Source organism: Kogia breviceps, chromosome 2 (assembly GCF_026419965.1).
Source record: "Kogia breviceps isolate mKogBre1 chromosome 2, mKogBre1 haplotype 1, whole genome shotgun sequence".
Classification (NCBI taxonomy): Eukaryota; Metazoa; Chordata; class Mammalia; order Artiodactyla; family Physeteridae; genus Kogia; species Kogia breviceps.
The window spans coordinates 102,456,318-102,481,048 of NC_081311.1; positions in this window are offsets into that span (position 1 = coordinate 102,456,318).

A 24,731-nucleotide genomic window follows, 5' to 3' on the forward strand; every position below is an offset into this window, starting at 1 on the left:
CTATCCACAAAAGGAACACCTTGAAGCTGGCTGCGAATGCACAGCTTAGGAGGAAAGCAGTACCCGCATGCTACGAATGTGATCTCTTGATGGTGCCCCAGAAAGGAACTCTGGCACTTGTACTTCCCAACTGAGCTTAGCTGCACAACGTTTGCCCCACAGTGGCGAGCAGAAACATTGCTAGTGGCCAGTGAGCCACCCCATACACCGGGGCAGTAGCACCACACACATCTCCCAGAGAACAGAGACTTCCCAATCCGTGCGTGTTCTCTTCGAATGGAGAGGGTAGTTTGCAGTCTGCGAAGCACAGTCATGGCCCACAGCGCTGCAGGAGTGCCATCTCCAAAGTGAATGGGAAGCTGCCCTCCCTCGAGTGGGTAAAGGCCTAACACCAGCCCTGAAGGCACGTCACCGTGTGCAAAAGAAGAACAGAAAACGGACATTTTTCCCTGTAGGAAGAGGGCTTTCGGTTTCTCAAACGGAAAGACAAGCTGTCAGAAGTAAGTCAGTATTGGAGAGAGGCAGAAGGCTGTACTTGTCAGAGGCTAGGGTAAGAGGTTCCTCAAAGCAGCCTTCTCAAAGGGCATAGAAGCAGAGGCCTTCTCCAGCGGCCTCTCCACCAGAGTCTATCCACAAAAGGAACACCTTGAAGCTGGCTGCGAATGCACAGCTTAGGAGGAAAGCAGTACCCGCAGGCTACGAATGTGATCTCTTGATGGTGCCCCAGAAAGGAACTCTGGAACTTGTACTTCCCAAGTGAGCTTAGCTGCACAACGTTTGCCCCACAGTGGCGAGCAGAAACATTGCTAGTGGCCAGTGAGCCACCCCATACACCGGGGCAGTAGCACCACACACATCTCCCAGAGAACAGAGACTTCCCAATCCATGCGTGTTCTCTTCGAATGGAGAGGGTAGTTTGCAGTCTGCGAAGCACAGTCATGGCCCACAGCGCTGCAGGAGTGCCGTCTCCAAAGTGAATGGGAAGATGCCCTCCCTCGAGTGGGTAAAGGCCTAACACCAGCCCTGAAGGCACGTCACCGTGTGCAAAGGAAGAACAGAAACCGGAAATTTTTCCCTGTAGGAAAAGGGCTCTCGGTTTCTCAAACGGAAAGACAAGCTGTCAGAAGTAAGTCAGTATTGGAGAGAGGCAGAAGGCTGTACTAGGCAGAGGCTAGGGTAAGAGGTTCCTCAAAGCAGCCTTCTCAAAGGGCATAGAAGCAGAGGCCTTCTCCAGCGGCCTCTCCACAAGAGTCTATCCACAAAAGGAACACCTTGAAGCTGGCTGCGAATGCACAGCTTAGGAGGAAAGCAGTACCCGCATGCTACGAATGTGATCTCTTGATGGTGCCCAAGAAAGGAACTCTGGCACTTGTACTTCCCAAGTGAGCTTAGCTGCACAACGTTTGCGCCACAGTGGCGAGCAGAAACATTGCTAGTGGCCAGTGAGCCACCCCATACACCGGGGCAGTAGCACCACACACATCTCCCAGAGAACAGGGACTTCCCAATCCGTGCGTGTTCTCTTCGAATGGAGAGGGTAGTTTGCAGTCTGCGAAGCACAGTCATGGCCCACAGCGCTGCAGGAGTGCCATCTCCAAAGTGAATGGGAAGCTGCCATCCCTCGAGTGGGTAAAGGCCTAACACCAGTCGTGAAGGCACATCAACGTGTGCAAAAGAAGAACAGAAAACGGACATTTTTCCCTGTAGGAAAAGGGCTCTCGGTTTCTCAAACGGAAAGACAAGCTGTCAGAAGTAAGTCAGTATTGGAGAGAGGCAGAAGGCTGTACTTGGCAGAGGCTAGGGTAAGAGGTTCCTCAAAGCAGCCTTCTCAAAGGGCATAGAAGCAGAGGCCTTCTCCAGCGGCTTCTCCACCAGAGTCTATCCACAAAAGGAACACCTTGAAGCTGGCTGCGAATGCAGAGCTTAGGAGGAAAGCAGTACCCGCATGCTACGAATGTGATCTCTTGATGGTGCCCCAGAAAGGAACTCTGGCACTTGTACTTCCCAAGTGAGCTTAGCTGCACAACGTTTGCCCCACAGTGGCGAGCAGAAACATTGCTAGTGGCCAGTGAACCACCCCATACACCGGGGCAGTAGCACCACACACATCTCCCAGAGAACAGAGACTTCCCAATCCGTGCGTGTTCTCTTCGAATGGAGAGGGTAGTTTGCAGTCTGCGAAGCACAGTCATGGCCCACAGCGCTGCAGGAGTGCCATCTCCAAAGTGAATGGGAAGCTGCCCTCCCTCGAGTGGGTAAAGGCCTAACACCAGCCCTGAAGGCACGTCACCGTGTGCAAAAGAAGAACAAAAAACGGACATTTTATCCTGTAGGAAAAGGGCTCTCGGTTTCTCAAACGGAAAGACAAGCTGTCAGAAGTAAGTCAGTATTGGAGAGAGGCAGAAGGCTGTACTAGGCAGAGGCTAGGGTAAGAGGTTCCTCAAAGCAGCCTTCTCAAAGGGCATAGAAGCAGAGGCCTTCTCCAGCGGCCTCTCCACCAGAGTCTATCCACAAAAGGAACACCTTGAAGCTGTCTGCGAATGCACAGCTTAGGAGGAAAGCAGTACCCGCATGCTACGAATGTGATCTCTTGATGGTGCCCCAGAAAGGAACTCTGGAACTTGTACTTCCCAAGTGAGCTTAGCTGCACAACGTTTGCCCCACAGTGGCGAGCAGAAACATTGCTAGTGGCCAGTGAGCCACCCCATACACCGGGGCAGTAGCACCACACACATCTCCCAGAGAACAGAGACTTCCCAATCCGTGCGTGTTCTCTTCGAATGGAGAGGGTAGTTTGCAGTCTGCGAAGCACAGTCATGGCCCACAGTGCTGCAGGAGTGCCATCTCCAAAGTGAATGGGAAGCTGCCCTCCCTCGAGTGGGTAAAGGCCTAACACAAGCCCTGAAGGCACGTAACCGTGTGCAAAAGAAGAACAGAAAACGGACATTTTTCCCTGTAGGAAAAGGGCTTTCGGTTTCTCAAACGGAAAGACAAGCTGTCAGAAGTAAGTCAGTATTGGAGAGAGGCAGAAGGCTGTACTTGTCAGAGCCTAGGGTAAGAGTTTCCTCAAAGCAGCCTTCTCAAAGGGCATAGAAGCAGAGGCCTTCTCCAGCGGCCTCTCCACCAGAGTCTATCCACAAAAGGAACACCTTGAAGCTGGCTGCGAATGCACAGCTTAGGAGGAAAGCAGTACCCGCAGGCTACGAATGTGATCTCTTGATGGTGCCCCAGAAAGGAACTCTGGCACTTGTACTTCCCAAGTGAGCTTAGCTGCACAACGTTTGCCCCACAGTGGCGAGCAGAAACATTGCTAGTGGCCAGTGAGCCACCCCATACACCGGGGCAGTAGCACCACACACATCTCCCAGAGAACAGAGACTTCCCAATCCGTGCGTGTTCTCTTCGAATGGAGAGGGTAGTTTGCAGTCTTCGAAGCACAGTCATGGCCCACAGCGCTGCAGGAGTGCCATCTCCAAAGTGAATGCGAAGCTGCCCTCCCTCGAGTGGGTAAAGGCCTAACACCAGCCGTGAAGGCACGTCACCGTGTGCAAAAGAAGAACAGAAAACGGACATTTTTCCCTGTAGGAAAAGGGCTCTCGGTTTCTCAAACGGAAAGACAATCTGTCAGAAGTAAGTCAGTATTGGAGAGAGGCAGAAGGCTGTACTAGGCAGAGGCTAGGGTAAGAGGTCCCTCAAAGCAGCCTTCTCAAAGGGCATAGAAGCAGAGGCCTTCTCCAGCGGCCTCTCCACCAGAGTCTATCCACAAAAGGAACACCTTGAAGCTGGCTGCGAATGCACAGCTTAGGAGGAAAGCAGTACCCGCAGGCTACGAATGTGATCTCTTGATGGTGCCCCAGAAAGGAACTCTGGCACTTGTACTTCCCAAGTGAGCTTAGCTGCACAACGTTTGCCCCACAGTGGCGAGCAGAAACATTGCTAGTGGCCAGTGAGCCACCCCATACACCGGGGCAGTAGCACCACACACATCTCCCAGAGAACAGAGACTTCCCAATCCGTGCGTGTTCTCTTCGAATGGAGAGGGTAGTTTGCAGTCTGCGAAGCACAGTCATGGCCCACAGCGCTGCAGGAGTGCCATCTCCAAAGTGAATGGGAAGCTGCCCTCCCTCGAGTGGGTAAAGGCCTAACACCAGCCCTGAAGGCACGTCACCGTGTGCAAAAGAAGAACAGAAAACGGACATTTTTCCCTGTAGGAAAAGGGCTCTCGGTTTCTCAAAAGGAAAGACAAGCTGTCAGAAGTAAGTCAGTATTGGAGAGAGGCAGAAGGCTGTACTTGTCAGAGGCTAGGGTAAGAGGTTCCTCAAAGCAGCCTTCTCAAAGGGCATAGAAGCAGAGGCCTTCTCCAGCGGCCTCTCCACCAGAGTCTATCCACAAAAGGAACACCTTGAAGCTGGCTGCGAATGCACAGCTTAGGAGGAAAGCAGTAACGGCAGGCTACGAATGTGATCTCTTGATGGTGCCCCAGAAAGGAACTCTGGCATTTGTACTTCCCAAGTGAGCTTAGCTGCACAACGTTTGCCCCACAGTGGCGAGCAGAAACATTCCTAGTGGCCAGTGAGCCACCCCATACACCGGGGCAGTAGCACCACACACATCTCCCAGAGAACAGAGACTTCCCAATCCGTGCGTGTTCTCTTCGAATGGAGAGGGTAGTTTGCAGTCTGCGAAGCACAGTCATGGCCCACAGCGCTGCAGGAGTGCCATCTCCAAAGTGAATGGGAAGCTGCCCTCCCTCGAGTGGGTAAAGGCCTAACACCAGCCCTGAAGGCACGTCACCGTGTGCAAAAGAGGAACAGAAAAGGGACATTTTTCCCTGTAGGAAAAGGGCTCTCGGTTTCTCAAACGGAAAGACAAGCTGTCAGAAGTAAGTCAGTATTGGAGAGAGGCAGAAGGCTGTACTAGGCAGAGGCTAGGGTAAGAGGTTCCTCAAAGCAGCCTTCTCAAAGGGCATAGAAGCAGAGGCCTTCTCCAGCGGCCTCTCCACCAGAGACTATCCACAAAAAGAACACCTTGAAGCTGGCTGTGAATGCACAGCTTAGGAGGAAAGCAGTACCCGCATGCTACGAATGTGATCCCTTGATGGTGCCCCAGAAAGGAACTCTGGCACTTGTACTTCCCAAGTGAGCTTAGCTGCACAACGTTTGCCCCACAGTGGCGATCAGAAACATTGCTAGTGGCCAGTGAGCCACCCCATACACCGGGGCAGTAGCACCACACACATCTCCCAGAGAACAGAGACTTCCCAATCCGTGCGTGTTCTCTTCGAATGGAGAGGGTAGTTTGCAGTCTGCGAAGCACAGTCATGGCCCACAGCGCTGCAGGAGTGCCATCTCCAAAGTGAATGGGAAGCTGCGCTCCCTCGAGTGGGTAAAGGCCTAACACCAGCCCTGAAGGCACGTCACCGTGTGCAAAAGAAGAACAGAAAACGGACATTTTTCCCTGTAGGAAAAGGGCTTTCGGTTTCTCAAACGGAAAGACAAGCTGTCAGAAGTAAGTCAGTATTGGAGAGAGGCAGAAGGCTGTACTAGGCAGAGGCTAGGGTAAGAGGTCCCTCAAAGCAGCCTTCTCAAAGGGCATAGAAGCAGAGGCCTTCTCCAGCGGCCTCTCCACCAGAGTCTATCCACAAAAGAAACACCTTGAAACTGGCTGCGAATGCAGAGCTTAGGAGGAAAGCAGTACCCGCATGCTACGAATATGATCTCTTGATGGCGCCCCAGAAAGGAACTCTGGCACTTGTACTTCCCAAGTGAGCTTAGCTGCACAACGTTTGCCCCACAGTGGCGAGCAGAAACATTGCTAGTGGCCAGTGAACCACCCCATACACCGGGGCAGTAGCACCACACACATCTCCCAGAGAACAGAGACTTCCCAATCCGTGCGTGTTCTCTTCGAATGGAGACGGTAGTTTGCAGTCTGCCAAGCACAGTCATGGCCCACAGCGCTGCAGGAGTGCCATCTCCAAAGTGAATGGGAAGCTGCCCTCCCTCGAGTGGGTAAAGGCCTAACACCAGCCCTGAAGGCACGTCACCGTGTGCAAAAGAAGAACAAAAAACGGACATTTTTCCCTGTAGGAAAAGGGCTCTCGGATTCTCAAACGGAAAGACAAGCTGTCAGAAGTAAGTCAGTATTGGAGAGAGGCAGAAGGCTGTACTAGGCAGAGGCTAGGGTAAGAGTTTCCTCAAAGCAGCCTTCTCAAAGGGCATAGAAGCAGAGGCCTTCTCCAGCGGCCTCTCCACCAGAGTCTATATACAAAAGGAACACCTTGAAGCTGGCTGCGAATGCACAGCTTAGGAGGAAAGCAGTACCCGCATGCTACGAATGTGATCTCTTGATGGTGCCCCAGAAAGGAACTCTGGCACTTGTACTTCCCAAGTGAGCTTAGCTGCACAACGTTTGCCCCACAGTGGCGAGCAGAAACATTGCTAGTGGCCAGTGAGCCACCCCATGCACCGGGGCAGTAGCACCACACACATCTCCCAGAGAACAGAGACTTCCCAAGCCGTGCGTGTTCTCTTCGAATGGAGAGGGTAGTTTGCAGTCTGCGAAGCACAGTCATGGCCCACAGTGCTGCAGGAGTGCCATCTCCAAAGTGAATGGGAAGCTGCGCTCCCTCGAGTGGGTAAAGGCCTAACACCAGCCCTGAAGGCACGTCACCGTGTGCAAAAGAAGAACAGAAAACGGACATTTTTCCCTGTAGGAAAAGGGCTTTCGGTTTCTCAAACGGAAAGACAAGCTGTCAGAAGTAAGTCAGTATTGGAGAGAGGCAGAAGGCTGTACTTGTCAGAGGCTAGGGTAAGAGGTTCCTCAAAGCAGCCTTCTCAAAGGGCATAGAAGCAGAGGCCTTCTCCAGCGGCCTCTCCACCAGAGTCTATCCACAAAAGGAACACCTTGAAGCTGGCTGCGAATGCACAGCTTAGGAGGAAAGCAGTACCCGCATGCTACGAATGTGATCTCTTGATGGTGCCCCAGAAAGGAACTCTGGCACTTGTACTTCCCAAGTGAGCTTAGCTGCACAACGTTTGCCCCACAGTGGCGAGCAGAAACATTGCTAGTGGCCAGTGAGCCACCCCATACACCGGGGCAGTAGCACCACACACATCTCCCAGAGAACAGAGACTTCCCAATCCGTGCGTGTTCTCTTCGAATGGAGAGGGTAGTTTGCAGTCTGCGAAGCACAGTCATGGCCCACAGCGCTGCAGGAGTGCCATCTCCAAAGTGAATGGGAAGCTGCCCTCCCTCGAGTGGGTAAAGGCCTAACACCAGCCCTGAAGGCACGTCACCCTGTGCAAAAGAAGAACAGAAAACGGACATTTTTCCCTGTAGGAAAAGGGCTCTCGGTTTCTCAAACGGAAAGAGAAGCTGTCAGAAGTAAGTCAGTATTGGAGAGAGGCAGAAGGCTGTACTTGTCAGAGGCTAGGGTAAGAGTTTCCTCAAAGCAGCCTTCTCAAAGGGCATAGAAGCAGAGGCCTTCTCCAGCGGCCTCTCCACCAGAGTCTATCCACAAAAGGAACACCTTGAAGCTGGCTGCGAATGCACAGCTTAGGAGGAAAGCAGTACCCGCAGGCTACGAACGTGATCTCTTGATGGTGCCCCAGAAAGCAACTCTGGCATTTGTACTTCCCAAGTGAGCTTAGCTGCACAACGTTTGCCCCACAGTGGCGAGCAGAAACATTGCTAGTGGCCAGTGAGCCACCCCATACACCGGGGCAGTAGCACCACACACATCTCCCAGAGAACAGAGACTTCCCAATCCGTGCGTGTTCTCTTCGAATGGAGAGGGTAGTTTGCAGTCTGCGAAGCACAGTCATGGCCCACAGCGCTGCAGGAGTGCCATCTCCAAAGTGAATGGGAAGCTGCCCTCCCTCGAGTGGGTAAAGGCCTAACACCAGCACTGAAGGCACGTCACCGTGTGCAAAAGAAGAACAGAAAACGGACATTTTTCCCTGTAGGAAAAGGGCTTTCGGTTTCTCAAACGGAAAGACAAGCTGTCAGAAGTAAGTCAGTATTGGAGAGAGGCAGAAGGCTGTACTTGTCAGAGGCTAGGGTAAGAGTTTCCTCAAAGCAGCCTTCTCAAAGGGCATAGAAGCAGAGGCCTTCTCCAGCGGCCTCTCCACCAGAGTCTATCCACAAAAGGAACACCTTGAAGCTGGCTGCGAATGCACAGCTTAGGAGGAAAGCAGTACCCGCATGCTACGAATGTGATCTCTTGATGGTGCCCCAGAAAGGAACTCTGGCACTTGTACTTCCCAAGTGAGCTTAGCTGCACAACGTTTGCCCCACAGTGGCGAGCAGAAACATTGCTAGTGGCCAGTGAGCCACCCCATACACCGGGGCAGTAGCACCACACACATCTCCCAGAGAACAGAGACTTCCCAATCCGTGCGTGTTCTCTTCGAATGGAGAGGGTAGTTTGCAGTCTGCGAAACACAGTCATGGCCCACAGCGCTGCAGGAGTGCCATCTCCAAAGTGAATGGGAAGCTGCCATCCCTCGAGTGGGTAAAGGCCTAACACCAGTCGTGAAGGCACATCAACGTGTGCAAAAGAAGAACAGAAAACGGACATTTTTCCCTGTAGGAAAAGGGCTCTCGGTTTCTCAAACGGAAAGACAAGCTGTCAGAAGTAAGTCAGTATTGGAGAGAGGCAGAAGGCTGTACTAGGCAGAGGCTAGGGTAAGAGGTTCCTCAAAGCAGCCTTCTCAAAGGGCATAGAAGCAGAGGCCTTCTCCAGCGGCCTCTCCACCAGAGTCTATCCACAAAAGGAACACCTTGAAGCTGTCTGCGAATGCACAGCTTAGGAGGAAAGCAGTACCCGCATGCTACGAATGTGATCTCTTGATGGTGCCCCAGAAAGGAACTCTGGAAGTTGTACTTCGCAAGTGAGCTTAGCTGCACAACGTTTGCCCCACAGTGGCGAGCAGAAACATTGCTAGTGGCCAGTGAGCCACCCCATACACCGGGGCAGTAGCACCACACACATCTCCCAGAGAACAGAGACTTCCCAATCCGTGCGTGTTCTCTTCGAATGGAGAGGGTAGTTTGCAGTCTGCGAAGCACAGTCATGGCCCACAGCGCTGCAGGAGTGCCATCTCCAAAGTGAATGGGAAGCTGCCCTCCCTCGAGTGGGTAAAGGCCTAGCACCAGCACTGAAGGCACGTCACCGTGTGCAAAAGAAGAACAGAAAACGGACATTTTTCCCTGTAGGAAAAGGGCTCTCGGTTTCTCAAACGGAAAGACAAGCTGTCAGAAGTAAGTCAGTATTGGAGAGAGGCAGAAGGCTGTACTAGGCAGAGGCTAGGGTAAGAGGTTCCTCAAAGCAGCCTTCTCAAAGGGCATAGAAGCAGAGGCCTTCTCCAGCGGCCTCTCCACCAGAGTCTATCCACAAAAGGAACACCTTGAAGCTGGCTGCGAATGCACAGCTTAGGAGGAAAGCAGTACCCGCATGCTACGAATGTGATCTCTTGATGGTGCCCCAGAAAGGAACTCTGGCACTTGTACTTCCCAAGTGAGCTTAGCTGCACAACGTTTGCCCCACAGTGGCGAGCAGAAACATTGCTAGTGGCCAGTGAGCCACCCCATACACCGGGGCAGTAGCACCACACACATCTCCCAGAGAACAGAGACTTCCCAATCCGTGCGTGTTCTCTTCGAATGGAGAGGGTAGTTTGCAGTCTGCGAAGCACAGTCATGGCCCACAGCGCTGCAGGAGTGCCATCTCCAAAGTGAATGCGAAGCTGCCCTCCCTCGAGTGGGTAAAGGCCTAACACCAGCCCTGAAGGCACGTCACCGTGTGCAAAAGAAGAACAGAAAACGGACATTTTTCCCTGTAGGAAAAGGGCTCTCGGTTTCTCAAACGGAAAGAGAAGCTGTCAGAAGTAAGTCAGTATTGGAGAGAGGCAGAAGGCTGTACTTGGCAGAGGCTAGGGTAAGAGGTTCCTCAAAGCAGCCTTCTCAAAGGGCATAGAAGCAGAGGCCTTCTCCAGCGGCCTCTCCACCAGAGTCTATCCACAAAAGGAACACCTTGAAGCTGGCTGCGAATGCACAGCTTAGGAGGAAAGCAGTACCCGCAGGCTACGAATGTGATCTCTTGATGGTGCCCCAGAAAGCAACTCTGGCATTTGTACTTCCCAAGTGAGCTTAGCTGCACAACGTTTGCCCCACAGTGGCGAGCAGAAACATTGCTAGTGGCCAGTGAGCCACCCCATACACCGGGGCAGTAGCACCACACACATCTCCCAGAGAACAGAGACTTCCCAATCCGTGCGTGTTCTCTTCGAATGGAGAGGGTAGTTTGCAGTCTGCGAAGCACAGTCATGGCCCACAGCGCTGCAGGAGTGCCATCTCCAAAGTGAATGGGAAGCTGCCCTCCCTCGAGTGGGTAAAGGCCTAACACCAGTCGTGAAGGCACATCAACGTGTGCAAAAGAAGAACAGAAAACGGACATTTTTCCCTGTAGGAAAAGGGCTCTCGGTTTCTCAAACGGAAAGACAAGCTGTCAGAAGTAAGTCAGTATTGGAGAGAGGCAGAAGGCTGTGCTTGGCAGAGGCTAGGGTAAGAGGTTCCTCAAAGCAGCCTTCTCAAAGGGCATAGAAGCAGAGGCCTTCTCCAGCGGCTTCTCTACCAGAGTCTATCCACAAAAGGAACACCTTGAAGCTGGCTGCGAATGCAGAGCTTAGGAGGAAAGCAGTACCCGCATGCTACGAATGTGATCTCTTGATGGTGCCCCAGAAAGGAACTCTGGCACTTGTACTTCCCAAGTGAGCTTAGCTGCACAACGTTTGCCCCACAGTGGCGAGCAGAAACACTGCTAGTGGCCAGTGAACCACCCCATACACCGGGGCAGTAGCACCACACACATCTCCCAGAGAACAGAGACTTCCCAATCCGTGCGTGTTCTCTTCGAATGGAGAGGGTAGTTTGCAGTCTGCGAAGCACAGTCATGGCCCACAGCGCTGCAGGAGTGCCATCTCCAAAGTGAATGGGAAGCTGCCCTCCCTCGAGTGGCTAAAGGCCTAACACCAGCCCTGAAGGCACGTCACCGTGTGCAAAAGAAGAACAGAAAACGGACATTTTTCCCTGTAGGAAAAGGGCTCTCGGTTTCTCAAACGGAAAGACAAGCTGTCAGAAGTAAGTCAGTATTGGAGAGAGGCAGAAGGCTGTACTAGGCAGAGGCTAGTGTAAGAGGTTCCTCAAAGCAGCCTTCTCAAAGGGCATAGAAGCAGAGGCCTTCTCCAGCGGCCTCTCCACCAGAGTCTATCCACAAAAGGAACACCTTGAAGCTGTCTGCGAATGCACAGCTTAGGAGGAAAGCAGTACCCGCATGCTACGAATGTGATCTCTTGATGGTGCCCCAGAAAGGAACTCTGGAACTTGTACTTCCCAAGTGAGCTTAGCTGCACAACGTTTGCCCCACAGTGGCGAGCAGAAACATTGCTAGTGGCCAGTGAGCCACCCCATACACCGGGGCAGTAGCACCACACACATCTCCCAGAGAACAGAGACTTCCCAATCCGTGCGTGTTCTCTTCGAATGGAGAGGGTAGTTTGCAGTCTGCGAAGCACAGTCATGGCCCACAGCGCTGCAGGAGTGCCATCTCCAAAGTGAATGGGAAGCTGCCCTCCCTCGAGTGGGTAAAGGCCTAACACCAGCACTGAAGGCACGTCACCGTGTGCAAAAGAAGAACAGAAAACGGACATTTTTCCCTGTAGGAAAAGGGCTCTCGGTTTCTCAAACGGAAAGACAAGCTGTCAGAAGTAAGTCAGTATTGGAGAGAGGCAGAAGGCTGTACTAGGCAGAGGCTAGGGTAAGAGGTTCCTCAAAGCAGCCTTCTCAAAGGGCATAGAAGCAGAGGCCTTCTCCAGCGGCCTCTCCACCAGAGTCTATCCACAAAAGGAACACCTTGAAGCTGGCTGCGAATGCACAGCTTAGGAGGAAAGCAGTACCCGCATGCTACGAATGTGATCTCTTGAAGGTGCCCCAGAAAGGAACTCTGGCACTTGTACTTCCCAAGTGAGCTTAGCTGCACAACGTTTGCCCCACAGTGGCGAGCAGAAACATTGCTAGTGGCCAGTGAGCCACCCCATACACCGGGGCAGTAGCACCACACACATCTCCCAGAGAACAGAGACTTCCCAATCCGTGCGTGTTCTCTTCGAATGGAGAGGGTAGTTTGCAGTCTGCGAAGCACAGTCATGGCCCACAGCGCTGCAGGAGTGCCATCTCCAAAGTGAATGGGAAGCTGCCCTCCCTCGAGTGGGTAAAGGCCTAACACCAGCCCTGAAGGCACGTCACCGTGTGCAAAAGAAGAACAGAAAACGGACATTTTTCCCTGTAGGAAAAGGGCTCTCGGTTTCTCAAACGGAAAGAGAAGCTGTCAGAAGTAAGTCAGTATTGGAGAGAGGCAGAAGGCTGTACTTGTCAGAGGCTAGGGTAAGAGTTTCCTCAAAGCAGCCTTCTCAAAGGGCATAGAAGCAGAGGCCTTCTCCAGCGGCCTCTCCACCAGAGTCTATCCACAAAAGGAACACCTTGAAGCTGGCTGCGAATGCACAGCTTAGGAGGAAAGCAGTACCCGCATGCTACGAATGTGATCTCTTGATGGTGCCCCAGAAAGGAACTCTGGCACTTGTACTTCCCAAGTGAGCTTAGCTGCACAACGTTTGCCCCACAGTGGCGAGCAGAAACATTGCTAGTGGCCAGTGAGCCACCCCATACACCGGGGCAGTAGCACCACACACATCTCCCAGAGAACAGAGACTTCCCAATCCGTGCGTGTTCTCTTCGAATGGAGAGGGTAGTTTGCAGTCTGCGAAGCACAGTCATGGCCCACAGCGCTGCAGGAGTGCCATCTCCAAAGTGAATGGGAAGCTGCCCTCCCTCGAGTGGGTAAAGGCCTAACACCAGCCCTGAAGGCACGTCACCGTGTGCAAAAGAAGAACAGAAAACGGACATTTTTCCCTGTAGGAAAAGGGCTCTCGGTTTCTCAAATGGAAAGACAAGCTGTCAGAAGTAAGTCAGTATTGGAGAGAGGCAGAAGGCTGTACTAGGCAGAGGCTAGGGTAAGAGGTTCCTCAAAGCAGCCTTCTCAAAGGGCATAGAAGCAGAGGCCTTCTCCAGCGGCCTCTCCACCAGAGTCTATATACAAAAGGAACACCTTGAAGCTGGGTGCGAATGCACAGCTTAGGAGGAAAGCAGTACCCGCATGCTACGAATGTGATCTCTTGATGGTGCACCAGAAAGGAACTCTGGCACTTGTACTTCCCAAGTGAGCTTAGCTGCACAACGTTTGCCCCACAGTGGCGAGCAGAAACATTGCTAGTGGCCAGTGAGCCACCCCATACACCGGGGCAGTAGCACCACACATATATCCCAGAGAACAGAGACTTCCCAATCCGTGCGTGTTCTCTTCGATGGGATAGGGTTGTTTGCAGTCTGCGAAGCACAGTCATGTCCCACATCGCTGCAGGAGTGCCATCTCCAAAGTGAATGGGAAGCTGCCCTCCCTCGAGTGGGTAAAGGCCTAACACCAGCCCTTAAGGCACGTCACCGTGTGCAAAAGAAGAACAGAAAACGGACATTTTTCCCTGTAGGAAAAGGGCTCTCGGTTTCTCAAACGGAAAGACAAGCTGTCAGAAGTAAGTCAGTATTGGAGAGAGGCAGAAGGCAGTACTAGGCAGAGGCTAGGGTAAGAGGTTCCTCAAAGCAGCCTTCTCAAAGGGCATAGAAGCAGAGGCCTTCTCCAGCGGCCTCTCCACCAGAGTCTATCCACAAAAGGAACACCTTGAAGCTGGCTGCGAATGCACAGCTTAGGAGGAAAGCAGTACCCGCATGCTACGAATGTGATCTCTTGATGGTGCCCCAGAAAGGAACTCTGGCACTTGTACTTCCCAAGTGAGCTTAGCTGCACAACGTTTGACCCACAGTGGCGAGCAGAAACATTGCTAGTGGCCAGTGAGCCACCCCATACACCGGGGCAGTAGCACCACACACATCTCCCAGAGAACAGAGACTTCCCAATCCGTGAGTGTTCTCTTCGAATGGAGAGGGTAGTTTGCAGTCTGCGAAGCACAGTCATGGCCCACAGCGCTGCAGGAGTGCCATCTCCAAAGTGAATGGGATGCTGCCCTCCCTCGAGTGGGTAAAGGCCTAACACCAGCCCTGAAGGCACGTCACCGTGTGCAAAAGAAGAACAGAAAACGGACATTTTTCCCTGTAGGAAAAGGGCTCTCGGTTTCTCAAACGGAAAGACAAGCTGTCAGAAGTAAGTCAGTATTGGAGAGAGGCAGAAGGCTGTACTAGGCAGAGGCTAGGGTAAGAGGTTCCTCAAAGCAGCCTTCTCAAAGGGCATAGAAGCAGAGGCCTTCTCCAGCGGCCTCTCCACCAGAGTCTATCCACAAAAGGAACACCTTGAAGCTGGCTGCGAATGCACAGCTTAGGAGGAAAGCAGTACCCGCATGCTACGAATGTGATCTCTTGATGGTGCCCCAGAAAGGAACCCTGGCATTTGTACTTCCCAAGTGAGCTTAGCTGCACAACGTTTGCCCCACAGTGGCGAGCAGAAACATTGCTAGTGGCCAGTGAGCCACCCCATACACCGGGGCAGTAGCACCACACACATCTCCCAGAGAACAGAGACTTCCCAATCCGTGCGTGTTCTCTTCGAATGGAGAGGGTAGTTTGCAGTCTGCGAAGCACAGTCATGGCCCACAGCGCTGCAGGAGTGCCATCTCCAAAGTGAATGGGAAGCTGCCCTCCCTCGAGTGGGTAAAGGCCTAACACCAGCACTGAAGGCACGTCACCGTGTGCAAAAGAAGAACAGAATAGGGACATTTTTCCCTGTAGGAAAAGGACTCTCGGTTTCTCAAACGGAAAGACAAGCTGTCAGAAGTAAGTCAGTATTGGAGAGAGGCAGAAGGCTGTACTAGGTAGAGGCTAGGGTAAGAGGTTCCTCAAAGCAGCCTTCTCAAAGGGCATAGAAGCAGAGGCCTTCTCCAGCGGCCTCTCCACCAGAGTCTATCCACAAAAGGAACACCTTGAAGCTGGCTGCGAATGCACAGCTTAGGAGGAAAGCATTACCCGCATGCTACGAATGTGATCTCTTGATGGTGCCCCAGAAAGGAAATCTGGCACTTGTACTTCCCAAGTGAGCTTAGCTGCACAACGTTTGCCCCACAGTGGCGAGCAGAAACATTGCTAGTGGCCAGTGAGCCACCCCATACACCGGGGCAGTAGCACCACACACATCTCCCAGAGAACAGAGACTTCCCAATCCGTGCGTGTTCTCTTCGAATGGAGAGGGTAGTTTGCAGTCTGCGAAGCACAGTCATGGCCCACAGCGCTGCAGGAGTGCCATCTCCAAAGTGAATGGGAAGCTGCCCTCCCTCGAGTGGGTAAAGGCCTAACACCAGCCCTGAAGGCACGTCACCGTGTGCAAAAGAAGAACAGAAAACGGACATTATTCCCTGTAGGAAAAGGGCTGTCGGTTTCTCAAACGGAAAGACAATCTGTCAGAAGTAAGTCAGTATTGGAGAGAGGCAGAAGGCTGTACTTGGCAGAGGCTAGGGTAAGAGGTTCCACAAAGCAGCCTTCTCAAAGGGCATAGAAGCAGAGGCCTTCTCCAGCGGCCTCTCCACCAGAGTCTATCCACAAAAGGAACACCTTGAAGCTGTCTGCGAATGCACAGCTTAGGAGGAAAGCAGTACCCGCATGCTACGAATGTGATCACTTGATGGTGCCCCAGAAAGGAACTCTGGCACTTGTACTTCCCAAGTGAGCTTAGCTGCACAACGTTTGCCCCACAGTGGCGAGCAGAAACATTGCTAGTGGCCAGTGAGCCACCCCATACACCGGGGCAGTAGCACCACACATATCTCCCAGAGAACAGAGACTTCCCAATCCGTGCGTGTTCTCTTCGAATGGAGAGGGTAGTTTGCAGTCTGCGAAGCACAGTCATGGCCCACAGCGCTGCAGGAGTGCCATCTCCAAAGTGAATGGGAAGCTGCCCTCCCTCGAGTGGGTAAAGGCCTAACACCAGTCGTGAAGGCACATCAACGTGTGCAAAAGAAGAACAGAAAACGGACATTTTTCCCTGTAGGAAAAGGGCTCTCGGTTTCTCAAACGGAAAGACAAGCTGTCAGAAGTAAGTCAGTATTGGAGAGAGGCAGAAGGCTGTGCTTGGCAGAGGCTAGGGTAAGAGGTTCCTCAAAGCAGCCTTCTCAAAGGGCATAGAAGCAGAGGCCTTCTCCAGCGGCTTCTCTACCAGAGTCTATCCACAAAAGGAACACCTTGAAGCTGGCTGCGAATGCAGAGCTTAGGAGGAAAGCAGTACCCGCATGCTACGAATGTGATCTCTTGATGGTGCCCCAGAAAGGAACTCTGGCACTTGTACTTCCCAAGTGAGCTTAGCTGCACAACGTTTGCCCCACAGTGGCGAGCAGAAACACTGCTAGTGGCCAGTGAACCACCCCATACACCGGGGCAGTAGCACCACACACATCTCCCAGAGAACAGAGACTTCCCAATCCGTGCGTGTTCTCTTCGAATGGAGAGGGTAGTTTGCAGTCTGCGAAGCACAGTCATGGCCCACAGCGCTGCAGGAGTGCCATCTCCAAAGTGAATGGGAAGCTGCCCTCCCTCGAGTGGCTAAAGGCCTAACACCAGCCCTGAAGGCACGTCACCGTGTGCAAAAGAAGAACAGAAAACGGACATTTTTCCCTGTAGGAAAAGGGCTCTCGGTTTCTCAAACGGAAAGACAAGCTGTCAGAAGTAAGTCAGTATTGGAGAGAGGCAGAAGGCTGTACTAGGCAGAGGCTAGGGTAAGAGGTTCCTCAAAGCAGCCTTCTCAAAGGGCATAGAAGCAGAGGCCTTCTCCAGCGGCCTCTCCACCAGAGTCTATCCACAAAAGGAACACCTTGAAGCTGTCTGCGAATGCACAGCTTAGGAGGAAAGCAGTACCCGCATGCTACGAATGTGATCTCTTGATGGTGCCCCAGAAAGGAACTCTGGAACTTGTACTTCCCAAGTGAGCTTAGCTGCACAACGTTTGCCCCACAGTGGCGAGCAGAAACATTGCTAGTGGCCAGTGAGCCACCCCATACACCGGGGCAGTAGCACCACACACATCTCCCAGAGAACAGAGACTTCCCAATCCGTGCGTGTTCTCTTCGAATGGAGAGGGTAGTTTGCAGTCTGCGAAGCACAGTCATGGCCCACAGCGCTGCAGGAGTGCCATCTCCAAAGTGAATGGGAAGCTGCCCTCCCTCGAGTGGGTAAAGGCCTAACACCAGCACTGAAGGCACGTCACCGTGTGCAAAAGAAGAACAGAAAACGGACATTTTTCCCTGTAGGAAAAGGGCTCTCGGTTTCTCAAACGGAAAGACAAGCTGTCAGAAGTAAGTCAGTATTGGAGAGAGGCAGAAGGCTGTACTAGGCAGAGGCTAGGGTAAGAGGTTCCTCAAAGCAGCCTTCTCAAAGGGCATAGAAGCAGAGGCCTTCTCCAGCGGCCTCTCCACCAGAGTCTATCCACAAAAGGAACACCTTGAAGCTGGCTGCGAATGCACAGCTTAGGAGGAAAGCAGTACCCGCATGCTACGAATGTGATCTCTTGAAGGTGCCCCAGAAAGGAACTCTGGCACTTGTACTTCCCAAGTGAGCTTAGCTGCACAACGTTTGCCCCACAGTGGCGAGCAGAAACATTGCTAGTGGCCAGTGAGCCACCCCATACACCGGGGCAGTAGCACCACACACATCTCCCAGAGAACAGAGACTTCCCAATCCGTGCGTGTTCTCTTCGAATGGAGAGGGTAGTTTGCAGTCTGCGAAGCACAGTCATGGCCCACAGCGCTGCAGGAGTGCCATCTCCAAAGTGAATGGGAAGCTGCCCTCCCTCGAGTGGGTAAAGGCCTAACACCAGCCCTGAAGGCACGTCACCGTGTGCAAAAGAAGAACAGAAAACGGACATTTTTCCCTGTAGGAAAAGGGCTCTCGGTTTCTCAAACGGAAAGAGAAGCTGTCAGAAGTAAGTCAGTATTGGAGAGAGGCAGAAGGCTGTACTTGTCAGAGGCTAGGGTAAGAGTTTCCTCAAAGCAGCCTTCTCAAAGGGCATAGAAGCAGAGGCCTTCTCCAGCGGCCTCTCCACCAGAGTCTATCCACAAAAGGAACACCTTGAAGCTGGCTGCGAATGCACAGCTTAGGAGGAAAGCAGTACCCGCATGCTACGAATGTGATCTCTTGATGGTGCCCCAGAAAGGAACTCTGGCACTTGTACTTCCCAAGTGAGCTTAGCTGCACAACGTTTGCCCCACAGTGGCGAGCAGAAACATTGCTAGTGGCCAGTGAGCCACCCCATACACCGGGGCAGTAGCACCACACACATCTCCCAGAGAACAGAGACTTCCCAATCCGTGCGTGTTCTCTTCGAATGGAGAGGGTAGTTTGCAGTCTGCGAAGCACAGTCATGGCCCACAGCGCTGCAGGAGTGCCATCTCCAAAGTGAATGGGAAGCTGCCCTCCCTCGAGTGGGTAAAGGCCTAACACCAGCCCTGAAGGCACGTCACCGTGTGCAAAAGAAGAACAGAAAACGGACATTTTTCCCTGTAGGAAAAGGGCTCTCGGTTTCTCAAATGGAAAGACAAGCTGTCAGAAGTAAGTCAGTATTGGAGAGAGGCAGAAGGCTGTACTAGGCAGAGGCTAGGGTAAGAGGTTCCTCAAAGCAGCCTTCTCAAAGGGCATAGAAGCAGAGGCCTTCTCCAGCGGCCTCTCCACCAGAGTCTATATACAAAAGGAACACCTTGAAGCTGGGTGCGAATGCACAGCTTAGGAGGAAAGCAGTACCCGCATGCTACGAATGTGATCTCTTGATGGTGCACCAGAAAGGAACTCTGGCACTTGTACTTCCCAAGTGAGCTTAGCTGCACAACGTTTGCCCCACAGTGGCGAGCAGAAACATTGCTAGTGGCCAGTGAGCCACCCCATACACCGGGGCAGTAGCACCACACATATATCCCAGAGAACAGAGACTTCCCAATCCGTGCGTGTTCTCTTCGATGGGATAGGGTTGTTTGCAGTCTGCGAAGCACAGTCATGTCCCACATCGCTGCAGGAGTGCCATCTCCAAAGTGAATGGGAAGCTGCCCTCCCTCGAGTGGGTAAAGGCCTAACACCAGCCCTTAAGGCACGTCACCGTGTGCAAAAGAAGAACAGAAAACGGACATTTTTCCCTGTAGGAAAAGGGCTCTCGGTTTCTCAAACGGAAAGACAAGCTGTCAGAAGTAAGTCAGTATTGGAGAGAGGCAGAAGGCAGTACTAGGCAGAGGCTAGGGTAAGAGGTTCCTCAAAGCAGCCTTCTCAAAGGGCATAGAAGCAGAGGCCTTCTCCAGCGGCCTCTCCACCAGAGTCTATCCACAAAAGGAACACCTTGAAGCTGGCTGCGAATGCACAGCTTAGGAGGAAAGCAGTACCCGCATGCTACGAATGTGATCTCTTGATGGTGCCCCAGAAAGGAACTCTGGCACTTGTACTTCCCAAGTGAGCTTAGCTGCACAACGTTTGACCCACAGTGGCGAGCAGAAACATTGCTAGTGGCCAGTGAGCCACCCCATACACCGGGGCAGTAGCACCACACACATCTCCCAGAGAACAGAGACTTCCCAATCCGTGAGTGTTCTCTTCGAATGGAGAGGGTAGTTTGCAGTCTGCGAAGCACAGTCATGGCCCACAGCGCTGCAGGAGTGCCATCTCCAAAGTGAATGGGATGCTGCCCTCCCTCGAGTGGGTAAAGGCCTAACACCAGCCCTGAAGGCACGTCACCGTGTGCAAAAGAAGAACAGAAAACGGACATTTTTCCCTGTAGGAAAAGGGCTCTCGGTTTCTCAAACGGAAAGACAAGCTGTCAGAAGTAAGTCAGTATTGGAGAGAGGCAGAAGGCTGTACTAGGCAGAGGCTAGGGTAAGAGGTTCCTCAAAGCAGCCTTCTCAAAGGGCATAGAAGCAGAGGCCTTCTCCAGCGGCCTCTCCACCAGAGTCTATCCACAAAAGGAACACCTTGAAGCTGGCTGCGAATGCACAGCTTAGGAGGAAAGCAGTACCCGCATGCTACGAATGTGATCTCTTGATGGTGCCCCAGAAAGGAACCCTGGCATTTGTACTTCCCAAGTGAGCTTAGCTGCACAACGTTTGCCCCACAGTGGCGAGCAGAAACATTGCTAGTGGCCAGTGAGCCACCCCATACACCGGGGCAGTAGCACCACACACATCTCCCAGAGAACAGAGACTTCCCAATCCGTGCGTGTTCTCTTCGAATGGAGAGGGTAGTTTGCAGTCTGCGAAGCACAGTCATGGCCCACAGCGCTGCAGGAGTGCCATCTCCAAAGTGAATGGGAAGCTGCCCTCCCTCGAGTGGGTAAAGGCCTAACACCAGCACTGAAGGCACGTCACCGTGTGCAAAAGAAGAACAGAATAGGGACATTTTTCCCTGTAGGAAAAGGACTCTCGGTTTCTCAAACGGAAAGACAAGCTGTCAGAAGTAAGTCAGTATTGGAGAGAGGCAGAAGGCTGTACTAGGTAGAGGCTAGGGTAAGAGGTTCCTCAAAGCAGCCTTCTCAAAGGGCATAGAAGCAGAGGCCTTCTCCAGCGGCCTCTCCACCAGAGTCTATCCACAAAAGGAACACCTTGAAGCTGGCTGCGAATGCACAGCTTAGGAGGAAAGCAGTACCCGCATGCTACGAATGTGATCTCTTGATGGTGCCCCAGAAAGGAAATCTGGCACTTGTACTTCCCAAGTGAGCTTAGCTGCACAACGTTTGCCCCACAGTGGCGAGCAGAAACATTGCTAGTGGCCAGTGAGCCACCCCATACACCGGGGCAGTAGCACCACACACATCTCCCAGAGAACAGAGACTTCCCAATCCGTGCGTGTTCTCTTCGAATGGAGAGGGTAGTTTGCAGTCTGCGAAGCACAGTCATGGCCCACAGCGCTGCAGGAGTGCCATCTCCAAAGTGAATGGGAAGCTGCCCTCCCTCGAGTGGGTAAAGGCCTAACACCAGCCCTGAAGGCACGTCACCGTGTGCAAAAGAAGAACAGAAAACGGACATTATTCCCTGTAGGAAAAGGGCTGTCGGTTTCTCAAACGGAAAGACAATCTGTCAGAAGTAAGTCAGTATTGGAGAGAGGCAGAAGGCTGTACTTGGCAGAGGCTAGGGTAAGAGGTTCCACAAAGCAGCCTTCTCAAAGGGCATAGAAGCAGAGGCCTTCTCCAGCGGCCTCTCCACCAGAGTCTATCCACAAAAGGAACACCTTGAAGCTGTCTGCGAATGCACAGCTTAGGAGGAAAGCAGTACCCGCATGCTACGAATGTGATCACTTGATGGTGCCCCAGAAAGGAACTCTGGCACTTGTACTTCCCAAGTGAGCTTAGCTGCACAACGTTTGCCCCACAGTGGCGAGCAGAAACATTGCTAGTGGCCAGTGAGCCACCCCATACACCGGGGCAGTAGCACCACACATATCTCCCAGAGAACAGAGACTTCCCAATCCGTGCGTGTTCTCTTCGATGGGAGAGGGTAGTTTGCAGTCTGCGAAGCACAGTCATGTCCCACAGCGCTGCAGGAGTGCCATCTCCAAAGTGAATGGGAAGCTGCCCTCCCTCGAGTGGGTAAAGGCCTAACACCAGCCCTGAAGGCACGTCACCGTGTGCAAAAGAAGAACAGAAAACGGACATTTTTCCCTGTAGGAAAAGGGCTCTCGGTTTCTCAAACGGAAAGACAAGCTGTCAGAAGTAAGTCAGTATTGGAGAGAGGCAGAAGGCAGTACTAGGCAGAGGCTAGGGTAAGAGGTTCCTCAAAGCAGCCTTCTCAAAGGGCATAGAAGCAGAGGCCTTCTCCAGCGGCCTCTCCACCAGAGTCTATCCACAAAAGGAACACCTTGAAGCTGGCTGCGAATGCACAGCTTAGGAGGAAAGCAGTACCCGCAGGCTACGAATGTGATCTCTTGATGGTGCCCCAGAAAGGAACTCTGGCACTTGTACTTCCCAAGTGAGCTTAGCTGCACAACGTTTGCCCCACAGTGGCGAGCAGAAACATTGCTAGTGGCCAGTGAGCCACCCCATACACCGGGGCAGTAGCACCACACACATCTCCCAGAGAACAGAGACTTCCCAATCCGTGAGTGTTCTCTTCGAATGGAGAGGGTAGTTTGCAGTCTGCGAAGCACAGTCATGGCCCACAGCGCTGCAGGAGTGCCATCTCCAAAGTGAATGGGAAGCTGCCCTCCCTCGAGTGGGTAAAGGCTTAACACCAGCCCTGAAGGCACGTCACCGTGTTCAAAAGAAGAACAGAAAACGGACATTTTTCCCTGTAGGAAAAGGGCTCTCGGTTTCTCAAACGGAAAGACAAGCTGTCAGAAGTAAGTCAGTATTGGATAGAGGCAGAAGGCTGTACTAGGCAGAGGCTAGGGTAAGAGGTTCCTCAAAGCAGCCTTCTCAAAGGGCATAGAAGCAGAGGCCTTCTCCAGCGGCCTCTCCACCAGAGTCTATCCACAAAAGGAACACCTTGAAGCTGGCTGCGAATGCACACCTTAGGAGGAAAGCAGAACCCGCATGCTACGAATGTGATCTCTTGATGGTGCCCCAGAAAGGAACTCTGGCACTTGTACTTCCCAAGTGAGCTTAGCTGCACAACGTTTGCCCCACAGTGGCGAGCAGAAACATGGCTAGTGGCCAGTGAGCCACCCCATACACCGGGGCAGTAGCACCACACACATCTCCCAGAGAACAGAGACTTCCCAATCCGTGCGTGTTCTCTTCGAATGGAGAGGGTAGTTTGCAGTCTGCGAAGCACAGTCATGGCCCACAGCGCTGCAGGAGTGCCATCTCCAAAGTGAATGGGAAGCTGCCCTCCCTCGAGTGGGTAAAGGCCTAACACGAGTCGTGAAGGCACGTCACCGTGTGCAAAAGAAGAACAGAAAACGGACATTTTTCCCTGTAGGAAAAGGGCTCTCGGTTTCTCAAACCGAAAGACAAGCTGTCAGAAGTAAGTCAGTATTGGAGAGAGGCAGAAGGCTGTACTAGGCAGAGGCTAGGGTAAGAGGTTCCTCAAAGCAGCCTTCTCAAAGGGCATAGAAGCAGAGGCCTTCTCCAGCGGCCTCTCCACCAGAGTCTATCCACAAAAGGAACACCTTGAAGCTGGCTGCGAATGCACAGCTTAGGAGGAAAGCAGTACCCGCATGCTACGAATGTGATCTCTTGATGGTGCCCCAGAAAGGAACCCTGGCATTTGTACTTCCCAAGTGAGCTTAGCTGCACAACGTTTGCCCCACAGTGGCGAGCAGAAACATTGCTAGTGGCCAGTGAGCCACCCCATACACCGGGGCAGTAGCACCACACACATCTCCCAGAGAACAGAGACTTCCCAATCCGTGCGTGTTCTCTTCGAATGGAGAGGGTAGTTTGCAGTCTGCGAAGCACAGTCATGGCCCACAGCGCTGCAGGAGTGCCATCTCCAAAGTGAATGGGAAGCTGCCCTCCCTCGAGTGGGTAAAGGCCTAACACCAGCCCTGAAGGCACGTCACCGTGTGCAAAAGAAGAACAGAAAACGGACATTTTTCCCTGTAGGAAAAGGGCTCTCGGTTTCTCAAACGGAAAGAGAAGCTGTCAGAAGTAAGTCAGTATTGGAGAGAGGCAGAAGGCTGTACTTGTCAGAGGCTAGGGTAAGAGTTTCCTCAAAGCAGCCTTCTCAAAGGGCATAGAAGCAGAGGCCTTCTCCAGCGGCCTCTCCACCAGAGTCTATCCACAAAAGGAACACCTTGAAGCTGGCTGCGAATGCACAGCTTAGGAGGAAAGCAGTACCCGCATGCTACGAATGTGATCTCTTGATGGTGCCCCAGAAAGGAACTCTGGCACTTGTACTTCCCAAGTGAGCTTACCAGCACAACGTTTGCCCCACAGTGGCGAGCAGAAACATTGCTAGTGGCCAGTGAGCCACCCCATACACCGGGGCAGTAGCACCACACACATCTCCCAGAGAACAGAGACTTCCCAATCCGTGCGTGTTCTCTTCGAATGGAGAGGGTAGTTTGCAGTCTGCGAAGCACAGTCATGGCCCACAGCGCTGCAGGAGTGCCATCTCCAAAGTGAATGGGAAGCTGCCCTCCCTCGAGTGGGTAAAGGCCTAACACCAGCCCTGAAGGCACGTCACCGTGTGCAAAAGAAGAACAGAAAACGGACATTTTTCCCTGTAGGAAAAGGGCTCTCGGTTTCTCAAATGGAAAGACAAGCTGTCAGAAGTAAGTCAGTATTGGAGAGAGGCAGAAGGCTGTACTAGGCAGAGGCTAGGGTAAGAGGTTCCTCAAAGCAGCCTTCTCAAAGGGCATAGAAGCAGAGGCCTTCTCCAGCGGCCTCTCCACCAGAGTCTATATACAAAAGGAACACCTTGAAGCTGGGTGCGAATGCACAGCTTAGGAGGAAAGCAGTACCCGCATGCTACGAATGTGATCTCGTGATGGTGCACCAGAAAGGAACTCTGGCACTTGTACTTCCCAAGTGAGCTTAGCTGCACAACGTTTGCCCCACAGTGGCGAGCAGAAACATTGCTAGTGGCCAGTGAGCCACCCCATACACCGGGGCAGTAGCACCACACATATATCCCAGAGAACAGAGACTTCCCAATCCGTGCGTGTTCTCTTCGATGGGATAGGGTTGTTTGCAGTCTGCGAAGCACAGTCATGTC